Source organism: Pristiophorus japonicus, chromosome 10, assembly GCF_044704955.1.
Source record: "Pristiophorus japonicus isolate sPriJap1 chromosome 10, sPriJap1.hap1, whole genome shotgun sequence".
NCBI lineage: Eukaryota > Metazoa > Chordata > Chondrichthyes > Pristiophoridae > Pristiophorus > Pristiophorus japonicus.
In genome coordinates, this window is record NC_091986.1 from 153298669 (window position 1) to 153322476 (window position 23808).

Genomic DNA, 23808 nt, shown 5'->3' on the forward strand with positions numbered 1-23808 from the left:
AAAATACTGAGGACGATATTGCCACTCCTAACTCTCTTCCCTTTCCCTCCTCACTTCCCTCCCTGTTTGCTACATTGTGAAAATGTTACTAGTGTGGCTCCAAATGATAATTCTCCAAAAATGGGGGGAAAAAACTTTTTCATCCATCCATACCTGAATTCCCTCTGAGAGGAAAACACAGTTCTGGAAACTTCTCTCCTGCTGACTTTTTAGAAGCAGCATCTTATTCACCAGCTTTTTTATTTAAAACAAAAGTCAAGGTTTTTTTTGAAAAAGTTTATTAGAAATGTTATCACTGCATATATGCATAACTTTCATCATGACAAACACTTACATTCTATTAGTTTAAAAACTGAATGCCCAAATCTGTGTTTATTTTCCTAAAATGTTAATTTGAAAATGTGGAAATCTTGTAGCAAAAATAGCAGGAATACATTTATACTTGGCTTGTAGCCATTTTTGTTTAGGTTAAGTTATATTTCTTGTTTAATTAAGAAATGAATTGGAAGCTGTGTGATCTCCCAGAAAAAAGGAAAATCAGTCTGTCATTTGCTATCCCAAGTGCATTTGATGCCTGCAACAGCAGGTAGTTGGGGTGTGGCTAAGTCATGGAGGAGATTGGTAGATGTAAAATTACTGTGTTGGGGTATGGCCAATTAGTGGAATTCTGCAAGGGCAGGAAAGATGAACAGAATTTATATGGGGTTAGAATGCAGGAGATAAAAGTAGCTCTGTCTATAATCTTTATATATTGGAAGAGCATTGCAACAAGTCAGGTAACTACAGACCAGTGTGTGTAGCTTCTCTAAGCCACATAGAAAGACATGGGTAAATTAAAAGTAGCCAACATAGATTTGTAAAGGCAACAAATTTAAGTTTTTTGAGGAGATTAGAGATCAGGAGGAGCGAGGCGATGGAGGGACTTGAAAACAAGGATGAGAATTTTGAAATTGAGGTTTTGCTTAACCGGGAGCCAATATAGGTGTGGGGATAAGTTAATACAGGTGTAAAAAAAAAATAGGTGGGGGTGGGGATCCCATCTTTTATAAATAAGGGTATAGAATACAAAAACAGGTAATGGCAAACCCATATAAATTAATGGTTAGGCCAGTTAGAATAGTGCTCAGTTTTGGGAGGATGTTGGGGCAGCAGCGAGGGTACAGAAAATATTAACTATCCCAGATGAGGTTTTAGTTATGAGGAATGACTAAAGAAACAGGGACTCGCCAGGAAAAGAAACTGTGCACAAATTAAAAGAGCTATAGAATTAGGTACTGAAGTATGGGGGGTGGGTGGTTACGCAGTTATTCAATGATCTAATCAGGGACAGATGTGTACTGAGGGAATGGTAGAAATTTGATGACACTAATTGTTTTCATAGACAGCTGGGAGGAGGGGGTGGGGGGGGCGGCGGTGAAAGGGAGAAAGAGAGAGAGAGAATCATTTATTGACCATCTTTTAGCAGTGATCCAGAGATGTTATTGAGCCTCTGCATGGGGAATATCCAGGCAATATTAATCATATCAGAGGGGTTGATCAGACAAGTTACTGCTGCAGACAATTTTGTTGGTGCCAGATTTCAGGAGAGCTGAATTTCCAAGAGCTAGTGAGGACTGGAGCAGGGGATTGTAGGAATAATTTCAGTACAGTCGTCAAAATGGAGGGCTCTTAGAAATCTATTTAATGGACAAAAAAAAATGCATATCCCTCAGATTTAAAGATGGTTGCATAGCAAAATGAAACCAAAATAGTTTAATAGAGACACCAGAGGCAAATTAAAATAAAGTGGAAATATTTTACCAGATCCAAGGAAAATAATTCTCTAGAGAATAGTGATCAAGTCGGATCAGTCAAAAGAGGATAGATGTGACAGTACTAAGGCCTTTTCTAGTTAAATTAAGGGAGTCAGAGAAATCAATAACCTGCTATATATAGCACCTTTTGATATAATAAAACATCCCATGGTAATCAAAAACCCAGTAAGACCGTTGAAAGACTGCTGTTTTTACTAGTTGCGAGAGCGGAGAGATGTAATGTCAATTATGCCTTGCTGGCACTTTGCCTGTGAGACTCGGCTGCTGGCCCAGATGGTATCCAACTTAGGAAATAAAAACTGCTTTGTCAGCCACCGGCTCATATTTAACCGTTTGTTTCAGTCTGGGAATGTTCCCATGGACTGGAGGAACACCCATGTAGTACCCGTTGGCCTGCTCAGGTGGAAGTAAAATATTGTATGACATTTGAAGAGGGGGTCAACACTTCCCTCAACTACCAACAAATGAAAACATTTGGTCATTTATTGATTTCCCCTCACAACAGTAACTACACTTTAAAAGTAATTCATTGCTGGTAAAGTGTTGAGATGCATGAAGAATTTGGAAGTAAGTTAAATAGTGCATTTTAGAACAAATTCACATGTTAGCGATATTCTTCACTACTTTCCTTCTGCCCCGAATGACTTCTCATCCTCTGTGATTTCAACCTCCATCTCTTTTCATCATGCTCTCGATCCTGAGTTCACTGCCCTCCTATCCTCCTTTAATCTTTCCTTTCTTGGAAACTCATCAACCTATAATTCACAGCCACCCCCTTGACCTTGCCATCAATCGTGTCCTTGCTATTCCTACCGTGTCAATTGAAGATAAAGCCATATCAAACCTCTTCCTCAGATTGCACCCACTGTCCACTTCTGTGTCCATCCCTAGAAAAAAAAACCTCTCTCCCTACTCTTAAAACTGCACTTATGAACGTTCAATTGTCCAGCCGTTGGCCCTCCATTCACCATGACATTTTTGCCGATCTACCGACCCTAACTTCCTTTTCTGGCTCCCATGTTAGCTGACATTAACTGTGTTCTCTCCTCCGGTATGGTCCCCTCTCCTTCAAATGTGCCATCATCATCCTCAAAAAAAACCTTGACCCCACTGTGCTTGCAAGCTTATCGCACCCTCTCCAACCTCCCTTTCTCCTCAAGTCCTTAAACGTATTGTCGCCTCCCAAATCCGTGCCCATCTTGCAATTCCATGTTTGAATCCCTCCAATCCGGATTCCATGCCTACCACAGTACCAGCTCAGAGTCACAAATTACATCCTTTGTGACTGTCCTTCTTGACTTGTTTGCAGCCTTTGACACGGTTGACCACTATCATTCTCAAACGCCTTTCCACCTTCATCCAACTGGGTGGGACTGCACTTGCCTGGAACCATTCTTATCTAACCGTACCTAGAGAATCACCCCAGCATCATTACCTCTGGTGTCCCCCAAGGATCTATCCTCGGTCCTCTCCTTTTTATTGCCCTTTGGTGACATCATCCAAAAACACCATCAGTTTCCACGTGTACGCTAATGACACACAGCTCTACGCCTCACGGTCTCTAAATTGTCAAGACTGCTTGTCTGACATCCAGTTCTAGATGAGCAAAAATGTTCTCCAATTGAATATTGGGAAAACTGAAGCCATTGTTTTCGGTCTCCGTCACAAACTCCATACCCTAGCTGCTGACTTCTGAGGCTGAACCAGACTGTTTGCAACCTTGGTGTCATTGGACCGTGAAATTGGCTTTCGACCACATCTGCAGCATAAGCAAGACCGCATATTTCCATCTCCGCCCTTGCCTCAGCTGAAGCCCTCATCCATGCCTTGGTTACATCTAGACTTGACTATTGCAACGCAATCCTGGCTGGCATCCCACATTCTATCCTACGTCAACTAGGTGTGATCCAAATCTCGGCTGCCCCGTGCCCTAACTCGCACCGAGTCCCACTCACCCATCACCCCTGTGCTTGCTGACCTACATTGGCTTCTGGTTAAGCAACGCCTCGATTTCAAATTCTCACCCTTATTTTCAAATCCCTCTATGGCCTCGCCCCATCCCATCCCATCTCTGCAACCTCCTCCAGCTGCCGCCCCCCACCCCACCTGCTATATAAATACAAGTTGTTGAGGGCATTGATCAGGTTTCCACACCAAGGGAGCATTAAGTAATGATATCTTGTCTCAGATGGTTTAACAAACATCCACTCCGATTATGGGGAGAATGATTCCATTCATATCAGTCCAATATGAGGTGGTTGCTGAAGATATATTCTTAGGAGACAGGTGTGAATTTGACGACATCTGGCAAATCCCTGAACAGGGAATGAGTTGTGAGACATCACCCTTCCACTTCCTGTGATTACAACTGTTGCTCTGTTCCTTCATTTGCAGTCTATAAAATAAAGCAGCTTAAAATTCAGTTCAGAAGATTGGAGAAGCACATGAGCACACTTGTAAAAGACACCATATCCAGGTCGAATCACAAGGAAATTCTAACTTTGTAACCCAGGGGTATAATGTTTAGATACTGGGCAGTACAGGGACTGAAAGCACGATACTCCGTGACCAGCACTGCTGAAACCAAGAGAATATTTAAGATGGCCCCCAAATTTGAAATAGCGCTATATAAATGCAAGTTTTTTTTTAAGAAAGTGAGTACAGGAGTGCTTGATACTACTATATTTAAAGTAAAAATGTTTGTTTACCTGACTGTCAATCTGAAACTCATGTTGCATCAAAAATTTTCAAAGCTCATCAAGGGAGGATTTCAGTATTCAAAAATGTCATCAGTCCTTCATTAAAAACTAAATCACCTAGAAATGAAAGATGGAAACTTAGTCAAAATGGTCACAATGCTCTTAATCTCAACATGATCAAGTGGCATTTGGGTAATTATGATTAAAGTGTGTGTAGCTTGTTTATAATTTGTAATATTTATGTATTTTTCAATATTCAACATTAATTTTAAGACAATAGGGGTTAAATCGCAAAAAGACAAGATAAATACATACATGGGAGACCATTTGACTCACCTGATTTTAACTGACACCCTGTCCTCCTTTAACCTTTCCCTCCATACAAACTCTACCATTATTCACAGCCACCCCCTCAACCTTGCCCTCTCTATTCCCATTATCTCAATCACACAAGGCTATCTCCGACCATTTCCGTACATCCCTCACCATTCACATCCTCCTACTTCCTTGCAACCCCATTTGCTTCTACATCTGGCTCTGGAGTAATAGCTCCCACAAGTTACTTTTAAATTCCTAACTGTCTAGCCTTTGTTCCTCCATTTTCCACAATACCTCTGCAGTTATCCAGCACTTGACTCCACTTGTCCCCAATAAAACCTTTATTCTCTCCTACACAGATTGTTTCCTCTAGTATGGCTTCATCTTTGTTCTCAGACTTAAAATATCTGGTGCACAACTGGTTTAACCAACCATTATTGATGGATCACATCATGTATGATTGGACCTTTTCCTCTGCAAAAACTGCTCACTACTCCAGGGTCATCCTTGAAAGTATGAATATCCCCTGGCTTCTTCCATACCAACTGTCTCCTTAAACCCTTCTTCCATATCCACTCCATCCTCAACTCCAACAAGATGAGAGATGTTCATGGACTTCAGTCACCAAGATTGAGACCATCTGTTCAGCTGCCTGTACTGCATAGCACCCAACCACCAAACCAAACCTCCCATAGTTCCAGCCTCTCTAGTTTGTCTCGAGTTCATACTCGAGTTCTTCTGGTTAATGAGGCCAATTTCCTGCTCCCTTGACTCTCTTTCCACTAAAACTACTAACCATCCAACCTCCTTACCGGCCCACATCCTAGTTAAAATTGTAATAGTTCATCACTGCCAAAAAAAAAACCCTTGACATCTTGGTCCTTGCAAATTGCCACCACATTTCCAACCTCCCTTTTGTAACATAGCCAAGTTTGCTGACGATACAAAGATGGGAGGAAAAGCAATGTGTGAGGAGGACACAACAAATCTGCAAAATGACTTAGACAGGCTCAGTGAGTGGGCAAAAATTTGACAGATGGAGTATAATGTTGGAAAGTGTGAGGTCATGCACTCTGGCAGAAAAAAAATCAAAAGAGCAAGTTATTATTTAAATGGAGAAAGATTGCAAAGTACTATCACACAGTGGAACCTGGGGGTACTTGTGCATGAAACACAAAAGGATAGTATGCAGGTACAGCAAGTGATCAGGTAGGCCAATGGAATGTTGGCCTTTATTGCACAGGGGATGGGGTATAAAAGCAGGGAAGTCTTGCTACATCGATACAGGGTATTTGTGAGGCCACACCTGAAATACTGCGTGCAGTTTTGGTTTCCATATTTACGAAAGGATATACTTGTTTTGGAGGCAGTTCAGAGAAGGTTCACTAGGTTGATTCCGGAGATGAGGGGGTTATGAGGAAAGGTTGAGTAGTTTGGGCCTCTACTCATTGAAATTCTGAAGAATGAGAGGTGATCTTACTGAAACGTATAAGATTATGAGGGGGCTTGACAAGGTGGATTCCATTGATGGGGAAAACTAGAACTAAAAGGACATAATCTTAGAATAAGGGGCCGCCCATTTAAGATAGAGATGAGGAGAAATTTCTTCTGAGGATTGTAAATCTGTGGAATTGACTGCCTCAGAGCTGTGCAAGCTGGGACATTAAGAAACTCTATTTCTGTCTCAAATTTATTCAAACGATAAGGGGATAAGAGGTTATGGGGAGTAGGCAGGGAAGTGGAGATGAGTCCATGATCCGATCAGCCATGATCTTGAATGACAGAGAAGGCTCGAGGGGCCGTATGGCCTACTGTTGTTCCTTGTTCTTATGTTCCTCTCAAGTGCTCAAAACTTTGGTAACTCTCAAATCCACTCATCTTTCATGCAACGCCACATTTGAACTGCAATCAGCACTGAAACTCCTAATCAAAAAAGTCACAAATTACATTGAGACTGTGGTACATCTAGCCTCCTTGACCTTCTGACCACACCATACGTTTCCAACACCACTCCCTGTTGTCCAGCTGAGTAGCACTGCTCTCACTCGGCACCTGTACAAACTTACCTATCAAATCATAATCAGAGCAATTCTAGCAATGTTTTCACTTCTTTCTTCTCCTCTCCACCCAACCATTACCTCTGGTGACCATTAGGATCTATCCTTGGGCCATCTCTTACCTCATCTACACACTGCCCCTTGGCATCATCATCCAAAGTGCCTACTTCCACTGTTGTAACATTGCCTGTCTCAGCCCATCTGCTGCAAAAACACTCATCCATACCTTTGTTACCTTTAGACTCAACTATACCAATGCTATCCGGGTTGGCCTCCCATCCTCCATAAACTTTAGCTTATCCAAAACTCTGCTGCCCATATTCTATCCTGCTCACCCATCACCCAATCCTTGCAGTTTCCAATGTCTCCAATTGAAAAGTCTTATATTTGTGTTCATATCCCTAGATGCCCTGTTTCCTCCCTATCTGTGTAACTTTCTCCAGTCATACAACCATCTGTGAACGGTGCGTTGGTCTAATTTTGGCCTCTTCCACTCCCTTCACCCCAACGTCAGCAGCTGTGCCTTCAGATGTCTAGGCCCTAAGTTCTGGAATTCCCTCCCTAAACCTCTCTGCCTCTCCTCCTTAAAGCTCACCGCTTTGACCAAGCTTTCAGTTACCCTTTTTAATATCTCCTCCTTTGACTGTCAACTTCTGTCTGATAATGCCAATGTGAACCACCTTGGAATGTTTTTCTGTTATATTAAAGGCATTATATTTACTGTTCACCATTCCATAAAAATATGCAGTTTATCCATCACATTTAACTACCTAATGAATGATTTTGCAGTCTTTGCCTGTTCTACCATACCAACATTCTAGGTATTGATCACTGAAGAAATGCCACCTGCAATCAGACTTGAAATTGCCGTTTACCAGTTTCTATCAGATCCCATTATCGTGTAGTAATGGCTAAAATCATATTCTCTTTCGTATTTTATATACCTTTATAGCACCCCTCTTACTTGCCTTACCACCAATGTAACTTATATTTGCGCATCTTTAATATAGAAAAACATCTCGACTCGCTTCAGAAATGCATGAGGAAAATGAGATTAGAAGCAGTGACCAAAACCTTGGCCAGAGGGGTGAGTTTTGAGGAGGAGAAAGAGGTGGTGAGGTAGAGTGTTTAGGGAGAAAATTCCAGAGACCACTCCTTGGGCAGCTTTGGGCATGGCCACCAATGGCAGAATGAAGAGGCTGGAGTCTGAAGAACAGAGTTGAGGCTGTTTCAAAGCTGAGCAGTCAGCTTTATTAGCCCTGCTTAACTCAAGTCCTTTGACACTTGGTTTGTGCCCATTCTCAGCACTGTCTCCAGGGTTTGGACATATATGCCTTATCCGTCATACCATATACCATACAGCTTCAGCATCATTGGCTCCGACTTGTACTCGTAGTTTGGTAATTAAGCTGAATATTCCATTTGCTTTGATTGCTGTACCACAATGACTGGTTAAGTGCTGCATTTACAATCACTCCCAGATTTCTTTAAACCTCTTCCAAGCTAGTTCAACGCCATTCTTTCTTTCAACATGTAATACCTTGTACACATCTGTATTTATTTGGCTACATGCAAACTCCGTCAAAGCCCTTCTGTAGATCTTTATCTGTCTGTCTGTCTTGCATTCTTATGCCCCGTGCCCATCCCCATAATTCAGAATCAACTACAAAACAAAACTTTTTTCTTGAGCACAATTCTATCCTAGCCTTTGAGTTTCACAGAAATGTTGGCAATGTAATCAGGACATCTTCCAGATAAAGGTGAAAAGGGAAAACTAAATACGAATTCTGAGGTAAATCGAAGTAACTGTTCAATGAAAACAATATATTTTTTTAAAGTTCCATACAAGGTATTACTTGAAAACTAGCTAGGTATCGAAATGGAAATGTAAATTTTTCAAGCAAACCGGTCACTTTCAGAATTGATTTAGTTGATCAACAATGGCAATTTGTTTAGATACAGAATAAACATAGAAACATAGAAAATAGGTGCAGGAGTAGGCCCTTTGAGCCTGCACCGCCATTCAATAAGATCATGGCTTATCATTCGCTCAGTACCCTTTTCCTGCTTTCTCTCCATACCCCTTGATCCCCTTAGCCATAAAAGGGCCATATCTAACTCCCTCTTGAATATATCCAATAAACAGGCATCAACAACTCTCTGCGGCAGGGAATTCCACAGGTTAACAACTCTGAGTGAAGACGTTTCTCCTCATCTCAGTCCTAAATGGTCTACCCTTTATCCTAAGACTATGCCTCCTGGTTCTGGACTTCCCCAACATCGGGAACATTCTTCTCGCATCTAACCTGTCCAGTCCCGTCAGAATCTTATATGTTTCTATCAGATCCCCTCTCATCCTTCTAAACTCGAGTGAATAAAGGCCCAGTTGATCCAGTCTCTCCTCATATGACAGTCCAGCCATCCCTGGAATCAGTCTGGTGAACCTTCGCTGCAGTCCCTCAATAGCAAGAACGTCCTTCCTCAGATTAGATGACCAAAACTGAACACAATATTCCAGGTGAGGCCTCATTAAGGCCCTGTACAACTGCAGTAAGACCTCCCTGCTCCCATACTCAAATCTGCTTGCTATGAAGGCCAACATGCCATTTGCCTTCTTCACCGCCTGTTGTACCTGCATGCCAGCCTTTAATGACTGATGTACTATGACACCCAGGTCTCGTTGCACCTCCCCTTTTCCTAATCTGCCGCCATTCAGATAATATTTTGCCTTCGTGTTTTTGCGCCCAAAATGGATAACCTCACATTTATCCAAATTATATTGCATCTGCCATGAATTTTCCCACTCACCTAACCTGTCCAAGTCACCCTGCAGCCTCTTAGCATCCCCCTCACAGCTCACACCGCCACCCAGTTTAGTGTCATTTGCAAACTTGGAGATATTACACTCAATTCCTTCATCCAAATCGTTAATGTATATTGTAAAGAGCTGGGGTCCCAGCACTGAGCCCTGCGGCACTCCACTAGTCACTGCCTGCCATTCTGAAAAGGACCCGTTTATCCCGACTCTCTGCTTCCTGTCTGCCAACCAGTTCTCTATCCACGTCAGTACATTACCCCCAATACCATGCGCTTTAATTTTGCACACCAATCTCTTGTGTGGGACCTTGTCAAAGGCCTTTTGAAAGTCCAAATACACCACATCCACTGGTTCTCCCTTGTCCACTCTACTAGTTACATCCTCAAAAAATTCCAGAAGATTCATCAAGCATGATTTCCCTTTCATAAATCCATGCTGACTTGGACCGATCCTGTCACTGCTTTCCAAATGCACTGCTATTTCATCCTTAATGATTGATTCCAACATTTTCCCCACTACTGATGTCAGGCTAACCAGTCTATAATTCTCTGTTTTTTCTCCCTCCTTTTTTAAAAAGTGGTGTTACATTAGCTACCCTCCAGTCCATAGGAACTGATCCAGAGTCAATAGACTGTTGGAAAATGATCACCAATGCATCCACTATTTCTAGGGCCACTTCCTTAAGTAGTCTGGGATGCAGACTATCAGGCCCTGGGGATTTATCAGCCTTCAATCCCATCAATTTCCTTAACACAATTTCCCGCCTAATAAGGACATCCTTCAGTTCCTCCTTCTCACTAGCCCCACTGTCCCCTAGTACATTTGGAAGGTTATTCGTGTCTTCCTTCGTGAGGACAGAACCGAAGAAGTATTTGTTCAATTGGTCAATAACGGTGCTCATTAAAAATGTCACATTCATAATACTGACATTAGTTGCAGCTATCAAGTCAAATGTTGTGAATGGTGACCTCCAATCTTACAAGCATTTACATTTACCAATGTCATCACCCACTCAGCTTCAGACCTCATTACAGCCTTGGTCCAAACAGACACAAGAAATGATTGCTAAAAATGAGGAACTTGACAAGGCAGCATTTGACCAAGTGTGGTATCAAAGCATCCTAGTAAAATCAAAGTCAATGGGAATCAGGAGGGGAACTCTCCACTGGCTGGAATCATACCGAGCACCAAGGAAGATGGTTGTGTTTGTTGGAGGCCAATCATCTCAGCCCCAGGACATCACTGCAGGAGTTCATCAATGACGTTAGTAGTGAGGATGTTCGCTGATGATTGCAATGTTCAGTTCTATTTACAACTCCTCAGATAATGAAGCAGTCCATGCCCACATTCAGCAATACCTGGACAACGCTTGGGCTGATAAGTTGCAAGTAACATTCGTGCCACACAAGTGCCAGGCCATCGCCAACAAGAGAGAGTATCTAGTCACCGCCCCACGACATTCAATGGGATTACCATTGCCGAATCCCTCACCAGCAATATTCTGGGGGGTCACCATTGACCATAAATTTAACAGGACCAGCCACAAATACTGTAGCTACAAGAGCGGGTCAGAGGCTGGGTATTCTGCAGCGAGTGTCTCACCTCCTGACTCCAAGCAGCCTACTTATTGCAGCGGTGATGGAGGAAGTGAATGTTTAGGGTGGTGGATGGGGTGCCAATGTGGCTGCAGTGTGTACCATCTACAAGATGCACTGCAGCAACTCACCAAGACTTCAACAGCACCTCCCAAAACCACGTTCTCTACCACCTAGAAGGACAACGGCAGCAAACGCCTAGGAACACCCCCACCTGCAAGTTCCCCTCCAAGTCACACAACATCCTGACTTGGAAATACATTGCATTTCCTTCACCGTCGCTAGGTCAAAATTCTGGAACTCCCTCCCTAACAGCACTGGGAACACCTTCACCAATGGACAGCAGCAGTTCCAGAAGGTGGCTCACCACCACCTTCTCAAGGGCAATAAATGCTGGCCTAGCAAGACCACCCACATTCCATGAATGAAACCGCCCCCATGGTTTCAATGTCTCACTGTTACAGGCTGTTTCTTTAGCACCTCATTTCATAGCTGCTCCACTGTTTCCAATCTTTTATCGTTAAAGGCCCAGATTTTGCAGTAGTAATAAAGGCAAAACTGTCGGTGTTCACCATCAGTACCCCTCTGAAACGAACCATAACTTCAGGATTTAGCACATGCACAGATGAACGCGGAAATTCTGAAGCTGCGGTCAGTCATTCCCTGCTCCACCAGAGGCTGCGCTGTGGAACTCCCCGTACCCAGCAATCAGCGAACTCAGTTGAACTGATGAAAACCTCCCCTTTTCTACTCCAATAGCACTGTTAAACACCTCATAAAAAGTTAAGCCTTGTTCAAATAGGTCTATCTGGGATTTTAATGTTTATTGACTGCTGAACAACCATTTTGGCCTTGAAAAACTAATTTTCTATTTGTGGAATGTCAAATTTCTCCATGATAAAAATGACTAGATATTTAAAATCAAAAAATATATATTTAACATTTATGATATTTCATTTCTACCTTGACCCCATGTGCATGTCCCTGAGACACAAGTTCAAATCCCACCACAGCAGCTGGGGAATTTAAATTCAGTTAATTAAATAAATCTGGAATAAAAAGCTAGTATCAGTAATGGTGACCATGACCATGATTGTCGTAAAAACCCATGATTCACTAATGTCCTTTAGGGAAGGAAATCTGCCGTCCTTACCCAGTCTGGCCTAAATGTGACTCAGCAATATGGTTAACTCTTAACTGCCCCCCGAAATGGCCGAGCAAGCAACTCAGTTGTACACAATCGCTATGAAAAACAAGAATTAAAAAAACGGACACACCACCCGGCATTAATCTCGGCACCAGCTATGGACACCCAGCCCAGTCGACCCTGAAAAGTCCTTCTCACCAACATCGGAGGACTTGTGCCAAAATTGAGAGACTGTCCCACAGACCAGTCAAGCAACAGCCCGAGTTATACTCTCAGAATCAAACCTTCAGCCAATGTCCCAGACTCCTCCATCACCATCCCTGGGTATGTTCTGTCCCACTGATAGGACAGACCCACCAGGGGTGGCGGCAGTGTTATACAGTCTGGAGGGAGTCGCCCTGGGGAGTCCTCAACATTGACTCCGGACCCCATGAAGGGAAAACGAAACCTCCTGCTGATTACCACCTACTGCCCTCCCTCAACTGATGAATCAGTACTCCTTCATGTTGACCACCGCTTGGAACAATCACGGAGTAGCAAGGGCACAGAATGTACTCTGCGTGCGGGACTTCAATGTCCATCAAGAATGGCTCGTAGCACCACTACTGACCAAGCCCTGAAGGACATAGCTGCCAGACTGGGCCTGCAGCAGATGGTGAGAGAACCAACACGTGGGAAAAGCCTACTTGACCGCTTCCTCACCAATTTACCTGTCGCAGGTGCATCTGTCCATGACAGCCTTGGTAGCAGCGACCACCGCACAGGTCATTGTGGAGACGAAGTCCCGTCTTCACAGTGGGCACCATCCATCATGTTGTGTGGCACTACCACCATGCTAGATGGATAGATTCAGAACAGAACTAGCAGCACAAAACTGGGCATCCATGAGGCACTGTGGGCCATCAGCAGAAGCAGAATTGTATTCCACCATAATCTGTAACCTCATCGCCCAGCATATCCCTTACTCCACCATTATCATCAAGCCAGGGGACCAACCCTGGTTCAATGAAGAGTGTAGAAGATCATGCCAGGAGCAGCACCAGGTGTACCTAAAAATGAGGTGCCAACCTGGGGAAGCTACATGCTAAAACGCAAAAGCAACATGCTATAGATAAGGCTAAGCGATTCCACAACTAACAGATCAGATTAAAGCTCTGTAGTCCTGCCACATCCTGTCGTGAATGGTGGTGGACTATTAAACAACTAACGGTAGGAGGAATCTCCCCATCCTCAAATGATGGCAGAGCCCAGCATGCGAGTGCAAAAGACGAGGCTGAAACGTTTACAACCATCTTCAGCCAGATGTGCCAAGTGGATGATCCATATCGACCTTCTCCTGAGGTTCCCACCATTGATTAAAGAAACTATCATAGCTGTGAGGAGGGATGATATGTTATAGGGATCATCAAACGAGGCCATATGGTTCGAACTGAGAGGGAGATAGAAGAGCAAATATGTAGGCAAATTTCTGAGAAGTGCAAAAACTATAGGGCAGTAATAGGAGGGGATTTCAACTAGGTGATCTTATAGAAACATTTAAAATCATGAAAGGGATAGACAAGATAGAGGCAGAGAGGTTGTTTCCATTGGTAGGGGAGACTATAACTAGGGGGCACAGCCTCAAAATACAGAGGAGCCAATTTAAAACCGAGTTGAGAAGGAATTTCTTCTCCCAGAGGGTTGTGAATCTGTGGAATTCTCTGCCCAAGGAAGCAGTTGAGGCTAGCTCATTGAATGTTTTCAAGTCAAAGATAGATAGATTTTTAACCAATAAGGGAATTAAGGGTTACGGGGAGAGGGCGGGTAAGTGGAGCTGAGTCCACGACCAGATCAGCCATGATCTTATTGAATGGTGGAGCAGGCTCGAGGGGCTAGATGGCCTACTCCTGTTCCTAATTCTTATGTTCTTATGATAGAGGATGCGGAATTCCTAAAATGCATTCAAGAGAACTTTTTTAGCTAGTATATAGCAAGCCCAACGCGGGAGGGAGCGGTTCTGGATTTCGTTTTCTGGAATGAAGCTGGGCAGGTGGAAGGGGTATCATTGGGAGAACATTTAGGTGCTAGTGACTATAATTCAGTTAGATTTAAGGTAGCTATGGAAAAGGACAAGGTTAAACCAAGAATAAAAGTTCTAAATTGGGGAAAAGCCAACTTTACTAAGCTGAGAGGTGATTTAGCCAGTGGACTAGAAACAGCTACTTGAAGGTAAATCAGTGTTAGAACAGTGGGAGGCATTCAAGGAGGAAATCCGCAGGGTTCAGGCCAGATATGTGCTCTTGAAAGAAAAAGAGTGGAACTAACAAATCTAGAGTCCCCTAGATGTCTAGGGACATGCAGCGTAGGATAAAGAAAAAAAGGGAAGCTTGACAGATACAGAGCGCTAAATATTGCAGAATCTCTCAAGTACAGAAAGTTCACGGGCGAGATCGAAAGGGATATTAGGAAAGCAGAGAGCATGAAAATTTATTTTGGCAAATAAAATCAAGGAAAACCCAAAGATGTTTTATAAATATATTAAGAGCGAGAGAATAAACTAAAGAAAGGATAGGGCCTATTAGAGACCATGAGGGTAATCTGTGTGTGGAGGCGGAAGATGTGGGTATGGTTCTTAATGAATACTTCGCGTTTGTTTTCACAAAAGAGAGGGGCGATGCAGACACTGCTATCGAGGAGGAGTGATGATATTAGATGAAATAAACCTACAGAGGAGGTATTAAGGGGCTTAGCAGCTTTGAAAGTTAAACGAAGCAAAAAAGAGGAACTAGCTGAGACTTTGACCATTATTTTCCAATCCTCTCTGGCTTCATGTGTGGTGCCAGAGGATTGAAGAACTGCTAATGTGATACTTAAAAACATAGAAAATAGATGCAAGAGTAGGCCATTTGGCCCTTCGAGTCTGCACCACCATTCAATAAGATCATGGCTGATCTTTCAACTCAGTACCCCTTTCCTGCCTTCTCTCAATACCCCTTGATCCCTTTAGCCGTAAGGGACATATCTAACTCCCTCTTGAATATATCCAATGAACTGGCATCAACAACTCTCTGCTGTAGGGAATTTAACAGGTTAACAACTCTGAGTGAAGAGGTTTCTCCTCATCTCAGTCCTAGATGGCCTACCCCTTATCCTTAGACTATGTCCCCTGGTTCTGGACTTCCCCAAAATTGGGAACATTCTTCCTGCATCTAACCTGTCCAGTCCCGTCAGAACTTTGTGTGTTTCTATGAGATCCCCTCTCATCCTTCTAAACTCCAGTGAATACAGGTTCAGTTGATCCAGTCTCTCCTCATATGTCAGTCCTGCCATCCCGGGAATCAGTCTGGTGAATCTTCGCTGCACTCCCTCAATAGCGAGAACATCCTTCCTCAGATTAGGAGACCAAAACTGAACACAATATTCCAGGTGAGGCCTCATTAAAGGCCCTGTCCAACTGCAGTAAGACCTCCCTGCTCCTATACTCAAATCCTCTAGCTATGAAGACCAACATACCATTTGCCTTCTTCACCACCTGCTGTACCTGCATGCCAACTTTCAATGACTGATGTACCATGACATCCAGGTCTCGTTGCACCTCCCATTTTCCTAATCTGTCGCCATTCAGATAATATTCTGCCTTTGTGTTTTTGCCACCAAAGTGGATAACCTCACATTTATCCAAATTATACATAGAAACATAGAAAATAGGTGCAGGAGCAGGCCATTCAGCCCTTCTAGCCTGCACCGCCATTCAATGAGTTCATGGCTGAACATGAAACTTCAGTACCCCCTTCCTGCTTTCTCGCCATAACCCTTGATCCCCCGAGTAGTAAGGACTGCCATGCGTTTGCCCACTCACCTAACCTGTCCAAGTCACCCTGCAGCCTCTTATCGTCCTCCTCACAGCTCACACTGCCACCCAGCTTAGTGTCATCTGCAAACTTGGAGATATTACACTCAATTCCTTCACCTTAATCATTAATGTACATTGTATATAGCTTGGGTCCCAGCACTGAGCCCTGCGGCACCCCACTAGTCACTGCCTGCCATTCTGAAAAGTACCCATTTACCTCGACTCTCTGCATCCTGTCAACCAGTTCTCTATCCACGTCAGTACATTACCCCCAATACCATGTGCTTTAATTTTGCACACCAATCCCTTGTGTGAGATCTTGTCAAAAGCCTTTTGAAAGTCCAAATACACCACATTCACTGGTTCTCCCTTGTCCACTCTACTAGTTACATCCTCAAAAAAATTCCAGAAGATTTGTCAAGCATGATTTCCCTTTCATAAATCCATGCTGACTTGGATCCTGTCACTGCTTTCCAAATGTGCTGCTATTTCATCCTTAATAATTGATTCCAACATTTTCCCCACTACTGATGTCAGGCTAACCGGTCTATAATTCCCTTTTTTCTCTCTTCCTCCTTTTTTAAAAAGTGGTGTTACATTAGCTACCCTCCAGTCCATAGGAACTGATCCAGAGTCGATAGACTGTTGGAAAATGATCATCAATGCATCCACTATTTCTAGGGCTACTTCCTTAAGTACTCTGGGATGCAGACTATCAGGCCCTGGGGATTTATCGGCCTTCAATCCCATCCATTTCCTTAACATAATTTCCTGCCTAATAAGGATTTCCTTCAGTTCCTCCTTCTCACTAGACCCTCGGTCCCCTAGTATTTCCGGAAGGTTCTTTGTGCCTTCCTTCGTGAAGACAGAACCAAAGTATTTGTTTAACTGGTCCGCCATTTCTTTGTTCCCCATTATAAATTCACCTGAATTTGACTGCAAGGGACCTACGTTTGTCTTCACTAATCTTTTTCTCTTCACATAGCTATAGAAGCTTTTGCAATCAGTTTTTATGTTCCCAGCAAGCTTCCTCTCATACTCTATTTTCCCCCTCCTAATTAAACCCTTTGTCCTCCTCTGCTGTATTATAAAATTCTCCTAGTCCTCCGGTTTGCTGCTTTTTCTGGCCAATTTATGTGCCTCTTCCTTGGATTTAACACTACCTTAATTTCCCTTGTTAGCCACGGTTGAGCCATCTTCCCCATTTTATTTGTACTCCAGACAGGGATGTACCTTTGTTTAAGAAGGGAGAAAGGGATAGACCAAGTAATTACAGGCCAGTCAGCCTAACCTCAGTGGTGGGAAAATTATTGGAAAAAATCCTGATGGACAGGATAAATCTACATTTAGAAAGACACGGGTTAATTAGGGATCGTCAGCACAGATTTGTTAAGGGAAGGTCGTGTCTGACTGACTTGATTGAATTTTTCAAGGAGGTAACCAGGAGGATCAATGAGGGCAGTGCGTATGATGTAGTGTATATGGATTTTAGCAAAGCTTTTGATAAAAGTCCCATATGGCAGACTGGCCACAAAAGTAAAAGCCCATGGGATCCAGGGCAAAGTGGCAAGTTGGATCCAAAATTGGCTGAGGTAGGAAGGATGTTTCGAGTGGGCTTCTGCAGGGCTCAGTATTAGGTCCCTTGCTTTTTGTGGTATACATCAATGATCTAGACTTGAATATAGGGGGGTACGATTAAGAAGTTTGCAGATGATACAAAATAGGCTCTGTGGTTATAATTAAGAAAGCTGTGGACTGCAGGAAGAAACTGGTCAGGTGGGTGAACAGTGGCAAGTGAAATTTAATCCACAGAAGTGTGAGGTAATGCATTTGGGGAGGGCTAACAAGGAAAGGGAATACACATTAAATGGTAGGACATTGAGAAGTGTAGAGGAACAAAGGGACCTGGGAGTGCAGGCCCACAGATCCCTGAAGGTAGCAGGCCAGGTGGATAAGGTGGTGAAGGCGGCATACAGAATGCTTGCCTTTATTAGCCGAGGCATAGAATATAAGAGCAGGTGGGTTATGCTTGAACTGTGTAAAACACTGGTTAGGCCAAATTGGAGTATTGCGTGCAGTTCTGATCACCACATTACAGGAAGGAGTGATTGCACTAGAGAGGGTAAAGAGGAGATTCACGAGGATGTTGCCGGGAGTGGCGAATCTTAGCTACGAGGACAGATTGGATAGGCTGGGTTTGTTTTCCTTAGAACAGGAGGAGGCTGAGGGAGACCTCATTGAGGTGTACAAAATGATGAGGAGCCTAGATATAGTAGATAAAGAGGGCCTATTTCCCTTAGCAGAAGGGTAAACAACCAGGGGGCATAAATTTAAAGTAATTGGTAGAAGGTTCAGAGAGGATTTGAGGGGAAATTTCTTCACCAGAGGGTGGTGGGGGTCTGGAACTCACTGCCTGAAAGGGTGGTAGAGGCAGAAACCCTCACCACATTTAAAAAGTACTTGGATGTGCACTTGAAGTGCCGTAACCTGCAGGGTTACAGACCGAGAGCTGGAAAGTGGGATTAGGCTGGATAGCCTCTTGTTGGCTGGCATGCACACGATGGGCCGAAATGGCCTCCTTCCATGCTGTAAACTTCTATGCTCACAGAAGCCAGTCTTCAGACAATTCGATTCACTCTACATGATATCAAGAAACGGCGGATTGCACTGGATACAGCAAAGGCTATGGGCCCCGACAACATCCAGGCTGTTGTGCTGAAGACTTGTGCTCCAGAACTAGCCACACCTCTAGCCAAGCTGTTCCAATACAGCTACAACACTGACATCTATCCAACCATGTGGAAAACTGCCCAGTTATGTCCTGTCCACAAAAAGCAGGACAAATCCAATCCGGCCAATTACTTCCCGTTCAGTCTCAATCATCTGCAAAGTGATGGAAGATGTCGGCAACAGTTCTATCACGCAGCACTTACTCACCAATAACCTGCTCACTGATGCCCAGTTTGGGTTCCGCCAGGACCACTCGGCTCCAGACCTCATTACAGCCTTGGTCCAAACAAGGACAAGAGAGCTGAATTCCAAAGGTGAGGCGAGAGTGACTGCCCTTGACATCAAGGAAGTATTTCACCGAGTGTGGCATCAAGGAGCCCTCGGGAAATCTGGGGGGAAACTCTCCACTAGCTGGAGTCATACCAAATACAAAGGAAGATGGTTGTGGTGGTTGGAGGTCACTCATCACAGCCCCAGGACATCACTGCAGGAGTTCCTCAGGGCAGTGTTCTAGACCCAACCATCTTCAGCTGCTTTATCAATGACATTCCCTCCATCATATCGTCAGAAGTGGGGATGTTCACGGATGATTGCAGAGTGCTCATTGTCATTCGCAACTCCTCAGAAAATGGAGCAGTCTATGCCCACATGCAGCAAGACCTTGGGCTGATAAGTGGCAAGTAACATTCGTGCCACTTCAAGTGACTATCTCCAACAAGTTAGTCTTACCCATGCCCCTGGACATTACCATTGCAGAATCCCCCACCATCAACATCTTGGGGAATCACCATTGACCAGAAGCTTAACTGGACCAGCCACATAAATACTGTGGCAAGAGCAGGTCACAGGCTGGACGTTCTGCGGCAAGTGTCTAACCGCCTGACTCCCCAAAGCCTTTCCACCATCTCGAAGGCATAAGTCAGGAGTGTGATGGAATACTCTCCATTTGCCTGGATGAGTGCAGCTCCAACAACACTCAAGAAGCTCGACACCATCCAAGACAAAGAAGCCCGCTTGATTAGCACCACATCCACCACTTTAAACATTCACTCCCTCCATCACCGACTTACCATGGCTGCAGTGTGTACAAGATGCACTGCAGCAACTCGCCAAGGCTTCTTAGGCAGCACCTCCCAAACCCACGACCTCTACCACCGAGAAGGACAAGGGCAACAGGCACATGGGAACACCACCAACTCCACGTTCCCTTCCAAGGCACACACCAGCCAGACTTGGAATGTTGCCGTTCCTTCATTTTCAGTGTCAAAATCCTAGAACTCTCTCCCCAAGAGCAATGTGAGTGTACCTTCATCACACAGACTGCAGCGGTTCAAGGCAGCAGCTCACCACCATCTTCTCAAGGGCAATTAGGGATGGGCAATAAATACTGGCCTTGCCAGCCACCCCCACATCCCATGAAGGAATAAAAACATCTCTCTATATTAAAAAAATTAGAGAGCTAAATAAAGTGGAATGATAATCAGTGCTTTTTATTTCATGGTTTGCCGTCTGAGAATTCTTCAATGTGATTGGCTACTTAGAGAACTCAAAGACATCACTGCTAATGTATGCTGGGGATCCCCTTTTGATAGCGCTACAATCAAATCAAGATTGAGAAAGCTAGCTTTCGCCACAGGGGTTGCAAGTACTTTGTGGGCAGCTTTCTTCGAGGTCACTGCTGACTGCAAATTCCGGGCTAATATTTTTTTTTAAAAAAGGTGTTGACTCCTATATCTCAAAATACAAATCTGGAATGCGATGCCTCAACACCCATGCCAAAATTAAATGATCTTTGCATTCACATTATGAAATAGTTTATATTCAAGTACTGTAATGATAAATATAGAGATCAATTAAATTAAGCAACATAAGCAGAGTGAAAACCTGTGGGAGTGAGTCCCATACCATACAGATTTACAGGCAATAGGTTGAAGCAATAACTAAGGAACATGTGATTACATCAAACCCATTTTTCCTCGTCTCCTAAAAAGGACAACTTATGTACATAAGAAATAGGAACAGAAGTCCAGTACACAAGTGGTTATTCTATTGTTGGCACTGTTCCAAATGTGGGATGCATTGCACACTGCGCCTTCACCCAATATCCGCAAATGTGCACTTTCCGACTATCTGACGCTCAAGAGCAAGAACCCTGGCTAATAAAATAACTTAGCACAGGCAACTAATTAAAACTGGGACATTCCTAGTCTGTGAGAATCCATACCCCACTGGTATATATAGAGCAAGCCAATCATTCATTAACCCTTTTAAAAAAATGTTACCAAGATTTTTTTTTAAGTTTTGATACTTTGGTTTCATATATACTATCTCACCACAATAAACACAAACTGTTGTCCACTCTAATAAAGCAGTGCAAACTATCGCTTATTCCTCGTGTTAAAAAAGGAAAATGACATGACAAGTGTTCTGTGTATAATACAGGTGTTCTAAGGACTGGTTTGGAATAAAGCAGTGTTGTCCAATACACTGGCCACATGTGACTGATTAGGAATCCACATGTGTTTATATCAATCAGAAATGCAATTAGAGAAAATGAGAGAGTAAACTAGCAAGATATATCAAAACAGATAGCTTCTATAGGTATGTAAAAAGGAAGAAATTAGCTCGTGAATGTGGGTTCCTTATAAGCTCACGGGGTTGGGGGTAATATATTAGCATGGATAGAGGATCGGGGTAAATGGGTCATTTTCCAGTTGGCAGACAGTGACTAGTGGGGTGCCGCAGGGATCGATGCTGGGTCCTCAACTATTTACAATCTATATTAATGACTTGGATGAAGGGACCGAGTGTAAAGTAGCCAAGTTTGCTGATGATACAAAAATGGGTGGGAAAGCAAATTGTGAGGAGGACACAAAAAATCTGCAAAGGGATATAGACAGGCTAAATGAGTGGACAAAAATTTGGCAGATGGAATATAATGTGGGAAAATGTGAGGTTATCCACTTTGGCAGAAATAATAGAAAAGCAAATTATAATTTAAATGGAGAAAAATTCCAAAGCGTTGCAGTAGAGAGACCTGGGGGTCCTTGTGCATGAAACACAAACAGTTTGTATGCAGTTACAGCAAGTAATCAGGAAGGCAAATGGAATATTGGTCTTTATTGCAAGGGGGATAGAGTATAAAAGCAGAGAAGTCCTGCTTCAACTGTACAGGATATTGGTGAGGCCACATCTGGAGTACTGCATCCAGTTTTAGTCTCCGTATTTAAGGAAGGATATACTTGCATTAGAGGTTGTTCAGAGAAGGTTCACTAGGTTGATTCTGGAGATGAGGGGGTTGACCTATGAAGCTAGGTTGACTAGGTTGGGCCTATACACATTGGAGTTCAGAAGAATGAGAAGTGATCTTATGGGAACATATAACATAATGTGGGGGCTCAACAAGGTGGATGCAGAGAGGATATTTCCACTCATAAGGGAAACTAAAACTAGGGGACATAATCTCAGAATAAGGGGCCGCCCATCTAAAACTGAGATGAGGAGAAATTTTTTCTCTGAGGGTTGCAAATCTATGGAATTCTCTGCCCCAGAGAGCTATGGAGGCTGGATCATTGAATATATTTAAGCTGGAGATAGACAGATTTTTGAGCGATTAGGCAATAAAGGGTTATGGGGAGCGGGCAGGGAAGTGGAGCTGAGTCCATGATCAGATCAGCCATGATCTTATTGAATAGCAGAACAGGCTTCAAGGGGCCAAATGGCCTACTCTTGCTCCTATTTCTTATGTTTTTATGTTACAGGCAGATACACTAGAAATGAACCAAGGGACATGGGGATTGTGCGAGAAGATGGCGTCGAGGTAGAATATTAGCCATGATCAATGTTCCCTCTAAGGTGCATGGCCGCACACCTCTCTGCCGTTCCCGCTCAAGTTTTGCGCATCCCCATAAAGGGGCCGCGCACCAAACACAAGTGTGAACATTGCTCCGCCATTCAATAAGATCATGGGCAAACATGAAGGGCCGAATGGGCTACTCCTGGCTCCTTTTTCTTATGTTCTTATGAATGAAATGGCAGGCATTAAACAAATACTTTGTATCTGTCTTCACAGCAGAAGACACAAAAAAAATTCCGTAAATAATGGGGAATCCAGAATCTAGTGAGAATGAGGAACTTAAATAAAATTAGTAAAGATATAATACCGGAGAAATTAATGGGACTAAAAGCCAACAAATCCCCTGGACTTGGTTTTAAAATAGGTGGCTACAGAGAAAGTGGATGCATTGGTTTTGATCTGCCAAAATTCTCTACATTTTAGAACGGTCGCTGCTGATTAGAAGGCAGCAAACATAACCCTGCTGTTCAAGAAAGAAGTGAGAGGAAACAGGGAACAATAGACTAGTTAGCTTGACATAAAGTCTATTGTTAGGGATGTGATAACAGGGCACTTAGAAAATCAGAATATGATTGGGCAAAGTCAACACGGATTTATGAAAGGGAAATAGTGTTTGACAAATCGGTTAGCTTTTTGAGGTTGTAACGAGCAGGGTAGATAAGGGAGAACCAGTGGATGTAATGTATTTGGATTTTCAAAAAGTATTCGATAAGGTGCCACATAAGAGGTTATGACACAAAATTAGTGCTCATGAGATTATGGGCAATATATTAGCATGGACTGAGGATTGGTTAACAGACAGAAAAAACAGAGTAGGAATAAAAGAATAATTTTCGGGTTGGCAGACTGTAACTAATGGGATACCGCAAGGATCAGTACTTGGGCCTCAGCTATTCACAATCTGTATCAATGACTTAGATGAAGGGGCAGAGTCTTACGTAT

General features: G+C 43.3%; 1 protein-coding gene across 1 annotated transcript in view; it reads right to left on the bottom strand.

Annotated features, from left to right (window-relative positions):
• Window positions 1-1007: 1007 nt before the first annotated feature.
• The window catches only part of LOC139275140 (paraspeckle component 1-like), a 126453-nt gene continuing 103652 nt past the window's right edge, over window positions 1008-23808 (bottom strand). Inside the window, exons 10-11 of the transcript XR_011595677.1 lie at window positions 4523-4630; window positions 1008-4209 (exon numbers count right to left, since the gene is read on the bottom strand). The gene's annotated coding sequence lies outside the window, so the exon portion shown is untranslated. The remainder of the gene's footprint in view (window positions 4210-4522; window positions 4631-23808) is intronic.